The following is a 6,000-nucleotide window of genomic DNA, read 5'->3' as shown; positions in this document are numbered from 1 at the left end:
TTACAGCTAATTGACAGGCAGCGTCATTATTCAAAGTGATTACGAACCCAGCTGCATCATTGATCACTCTGTGGATGCTACGATGGCTGACTAAACAGCTTGCTGATTTATTACGTAATTCAGCTGCAGTTTTCTCGCCCCCGCCAAGTCTCCATCATAAGATGTCATGACTACATGTGTATGGTGCTATTTCCCACCTGTTAAGGATACCGGAAATGCAACGTTGTTTAATCGAAGTTATTATGAGGAACCTATATGCACCATTATCACATCGTGACCGTCTTAGTTTAGCGCCTTACAACTGGATTGACTGGTTCGTTGGTGCTTACACGATGACAATAGGGTTTATGGGTAGAGGGAAATTGTAGTAAACCACTGACCTTTGCTAGATGCCTAGCAAACCTTTTGATTTAGAACCACGTCTGAAGTAGCGAGAACTGGATGCGAACACGACACGCAATTGGTCAAGTGCCAGCAAACCAGCCACTTAATCACCCGAGTCAGCGACCGCACCTACCCCCCCAAACACTCGAGAATTTTTGGACAGACTGCACAACATACCACACGACTGTTTTATATGACTTCATTTACTACATATTTACAACAACTTGAAATGCATCGTCAGTGTTCCAAGTGAACAGGGGGCCGACTGAATTATTATCACTTCGCGGCCGCAATAATTAGGTACATACGTTGCATACCAGATGTTAACGACACGAGTGCACTGCTTGTATGATTTAATTTGCCAGATATATACACTGCCTGAATCAGTTCGGTGACCTAATGGTTGGAGCGTCCATCTCGAAGTCGTCAGACCTGGTATCAAACCCGGGTCAAGTACCAAAGTCTTTAAAGATGATAGTTTAAAAATGGTAGTACTGAAAGGTTAAAGTAAGAACAGGACTGTTTGGTCCTGTGTGAGTATGGTGTGACTGGGTGTGGTATCATATCTGGTGTCTCCGGCATGATGTTTCAGTGGCGGCAACACCTTGACGGCACGGGCTTGCCCTGTCACAAGAGTCAGCATACTTACACACGCCTAATGGCTTCAGATCGTCATATGATTGAAAAATTGCCAAGTGCGTATAACTATCTGAAATTTATTATTACAAATGATCAGACAGGATCGGACTGGATCATTACCACATCGTGGCTGCAATAATTTACCACTCAAACCTCGATGGTTTCTTTACATGTAGTTCCCCAGTATTTTGGCATTCCGTCCATTTGGTTGAATCGAAACTGGGTAAATTCAGTCCGAGGCGTGTTGAGGACTTGTTTTATGAAAACCTTGTTTTGCCATTTTCAGTGAAACATAGAAGAAACTAAATTGGTTTTAAAAGAACCCGTGACCCATTTGACTGGAATGATTTCCCTTCATCGCATCGATGAACTATAGGTGTAATGGATATGCATTAGTTTCTTTCTTTTCTGCACACTAGATGATTATTGTTAACTTTAGGCAGAAAAATAGAACATTTCCTATTTGTGTTTTTTTTTTGTCTTCTGTTTTATATTTTGAGTTTTACCGTCGGTTTAAATATTATTTCGTTCACGGAGACATTGCTGGCTCATTCGCCTTAAACGTTTTTCTCGCTTCAGTCCACCGGCTCCAGGCCAGCCAAGTCACAGGTTCGAATCAAGAACTGAGACGAGAGGCCGTCGGCAAACGTTAGGCTGTGCAAACATGCCCACAATCGTCGTTGATCGCTTACTGTCACCAAAGCCCCACGATGCCTTATACGGGTGAAAAATTCAGATTCACTGCCTAAGCCCAGGGTTGGGCCCCACAGTTGTGTAAGCATAAGTGAAAATATTCTTGAGTATGGCAATAGACTCCAATCATTTAAATGGATACATGTATGTCTGTTAATTGTAATGTATTATTGCCTGATACAAGGTTTTTGTTGGCATCCCTGAGGCCGGGTCCTTTTGCATAGTTTTAATGTAATTGTATGTTAAATGTGATGACAACACAGCATGTTGAGAAATTCTAGTCTAGTGTCTTCTAATAATTGCAATTAACATCACTGCTACTATTTATGCATTTACATGAACAATTAGAATAAAACACTGACTGAGGTAAATTGAAAAGAGGCCGTATTTTACCGGTTATGCGTGGGCACATTTGTCAACTATCACACTGTCGTCGCTGCTCAGCTTTTTCTCCCTATGCTGTACGTCTGAATTATATTGTCATGTAACAAAGCTATCCGCCAGTTAACTGGTATCAGTGCCCTTATATCTATATTACGTCTTAATCAAAGCGCTGCACCACTACCTTCAGATATGGTGGATGTGAATGCAAGAAATATTGAGGGACGCTGAACTGTTGCCATGGATGTTTATATTTTGCCGCATGGGATTGCCTTATCAGAATCACCTTACCCAACAACCTCATACCCTATCCCATGGGCTTATTCCATCCTGTTTCTAATCATTCCCTTAGAGTCGAGCAATAGCCTCTCTGGTATTATTCACGTACATGGACTCTCCTTGTGATCGTTAGGCTACATTCGCCAGAGGCATTCGACGTGATGACCAATCATATCATCAGCCAAACTCGCGGACCTGAACGGGAACCGCTGTCATTGTCGTTATGCAAGCACCCAGGGTCAGATCAATTTCTCGTCGCTCTGGGTCAGATAATCACGCTCTCTCATCCCCGGGGGTCATGAAGCATAACAGCCTTGTGTATTTATTCGAGAGATCTTTCCTTCACTCCAGAGGCCAGTATCACGGTGTCCTCTTATTCTAACACGATGCGTATCTTATAGTTATCTCGGTGAAGTTGACGCCGAATTATACAACACAACATTCAGACCCATATTTGCCTATATGCTGCTGGCTTTTACTCTAATGTTGATATTTTCGGTACATAGAGGGCGTTGTTCCAAAAGCCAGCGGACGGCGATGGTCCTCTGCGCGATCTAACCTGACAAATTGGAAGGTTTATTTTCTTTATTACTGTTGAGAATATCGAGTGATTTGGGTAACATTTTAATGTTTAAAGGTTTGCATGAATAGAAAACTGACTGTGAATTTAAGTCCAGCTCATTCTGGCTTCCTCACTGGGAAGGTACGTGGGAAGGTCTTCCAGCAACCCGCGGGTGGTCGTGGGTTTCCCCCGCGTTCTGCCTGGTTCCTCCCAACGTAATGCTTATACAGTAATGCACCATAAATGAAATATTCTTGAGTATCTCGTAAAAGACCTATCAAATAAATAAATAAAATAAATAATAGAAGACTGAATTGCCCTTACCGCAATGACGAAGGTGTATAGCTTCCAGGATGGAGGATGTTAGGCCATCACATAGCGAATCGTTGGGTTTGGACATTTTGGCAAAGCAAAGATGGATCTAGTTTTAAAAGAACTCAATGAATTCAATATTTCAACGAAATCATATTAATAAATTCATGAACAAAGAAATCAGTAAATTAGTATTCTCGCTATCAGCAGCCTGTCAAAACACTAACCAAACTAGTGTCATTTATATAGAGGTAAAACCCACCATCTTCTGGATAGGAATAATAATTGATTATGACTTATCGTGCCGATAAAAATGATTAGAGACACACAAAAGGTAAATAGCAGTATATTTATTTCACTGATTGGGGTTTAACGTCGCCTTTGGCATTACTTCAGTCATATCTCGACAGTGTCTCCTTGTAGTAGACTGGACACAATGCCGATGTTCACTGTAACGCTATGCTGAAGACACCAGACACGACGCCCCAGCCAGTCACAGTATACTGCCATTGGGGCGACCAGTACTTGTCATTTTGGTTTGCAGGAACATTTTTCTTGTTGTTTACCGATAAAGGAGACCTCTACTACTGCTACTTTTAAGCGTTTGCATGAACAGTTTAAATAAAACCCTACTGGAGGTGAATGAAGACGAGGTCGGTTTCAGCGGTTACATGCAACCATTTGCCACGCTGTACGTTTATGTATTCATTTAACCAATAATAAAGTCGACATTGGTTACTTGTTCAAATAGCCGCTCCAAGGGTTCATCAGATAACCATACGTTGGCAATCATGGCTCCATTGATTTCCAACTGTACTGAACTAACTTTCAGTCCTCTAGTTTATTCTGTTGGACTTCGCCACGGAGGCCTGAGCTCCCCATTATGGCTTTAAACAACACACACAAAAAATATTCTTCATGACTTTTATCGCGTTAATTTTGCTTGTGACAATTGTCATTTAGAGGTCATCCTTATTTGCTGCTCCAAATTGAGGTACAAAACATATTCAAAACTGTAACGTTTTGAGCAAACAATCTCTTCACAAAATTACTGGTGAGGTCGTGCCATAAGAAAGGCGTCAAAGGTGTTTTGAGTAAAGGGCTGAGACGAAAAACTGATGGTCTTTCATCCGTAAGAAAGGCGTTGAATAGGTACAGAAAATGTGTCGCGGAAAACAATTATGCCAAAAAATGTGCGTTTTTTTTTCCACCGAACATATCTTTTGTCTCATTTGACACTTCTTAAGAGTCATTTTCAAAAGCACTGTCCATTTACATATTGATTACACACCACAAAGAGAAAGGAGATCCTTGTGATAAGTGGGAGGATAATGAAACCCTGCGCATGCGTCAGTGGAAGTGAATTCAACTTGTTGTATAATGAATGTCTGTATCTCATGCGCCAGTGGAGTGAGTGAGTGAGTGAGTGAGTGAATGAATGAGTGCTCAGGGGTTATTTAACAATTTTTCAGTCGAAGTCTTTAGAGTACTTGTACGTGTAATATGCCTCTCTGTTGCAGGAATGTGTAAATTGTCACTACACGTATTGGAGTATTTCGATGAACAGTTAGAATAAAACCCTTAACTGAGGTAATATGGCAAGAGGTCTAATTTCATCGGTAGCTTGTGACCATTTTTCAGCTCTCACCCTGTGGGCACTGCTCTGGGTTTGTCTCAGTGATGTATGTCTTTAATTATATTTTAGAACAAAATGTGTAAGCCTGAATTTTACAAGAGTCCTCCTGTTAGTGACCTTATTTTCAGCTTTTAGTATCCGTGCCCTCACACGTAAGACTTTCGCTGGGTCTGAGGTGTAACGACCGAACGACTAACATCAAAGCGGTTACATGTAATTATCAGGCCCAATCTATTACACCAACTCGTACCTTGCCTCACTTTCAGTGACCTTCTGCCTTCATCTCCATAAGTAATCCAATATATACATCTCGTGTAATTCACCTAGCTCCGTAATTCAATTGGTCTGTTCATTCACACGAAATGTTCAGTTTAGTGCTGACAGCTGATAAGGATGTGTGATATAATGTTCAAGAGTGCATAGGTGGTTAATGGTTCTTGGTACAGAAAAAGTAGCAAGACTAAGCGAGTTACACTAAAACGACAGTGTGATAATTGGCATTGAATATTAACGTTTAGAGCTGCAACTCAGCCATAAATATTCCATGGCCAATAGACACTGGTGCCTACCGTCCTGCACGTGTGAAAAAGCAGAAATAGAATACCTTGACATACGTTGATTGCTAAATTATGGACCTTCTCTTGCCTATAACTTGGATAGATTCTAAGAATACGTCAGTGGCACGTCACTTTAAGTATTATCACTCTCGGAAACGCTATCGTAAGGAATTTCAACTTTATGAGATGTCAGGTAAAAGTTGGCGTCAAAACAAACATTCGTATACCAGTCGTCAACAAAAATGGATATTCCAGGTCAGTACCAGAAGATGGTCAGTTCCCAAAACAACGCTGAACACAAACCACCAAAGAACTAAGAAAGTACATGAAGTGCGAAATTAAAGCAGATTTATGCAAATAGCATTCACCAGTTTTCAATGATGTTGAAAATATGAATATTGTATGCATTTGACATTACTTTAGTGGCACGTTCGTCACATTCCAAATTTTTAGCATTTTCTGATGATTTACAACAATTCAGAGGACTTTCTAACGAAACTTATGTTACGACCCAAACTGTCTGTATTATAAAGAGATGGCCTGTTCGAAATACATGA

This window comes from Liolophura sinensis, chromosome 4 (genome assembly GCF_032854445.1).
Source record: "Liolophura sinensis isolate JHLJ2023 chromosome 4, CUHK_Ljap_v2, whole genome shotgun sequence".
NCBI classification, from domain to species: domain Eukaryota; kingdom Metazoa; phylum Mollusca; class Polyplacophora; order Chitonida; family Chitonidae; genus Liolophura; species Liolophura sinensis.
The sequence above is the reverse complement of the archived record's forward strand: the minus strand, read 5'-3'. Positions refer to the sequence as shown.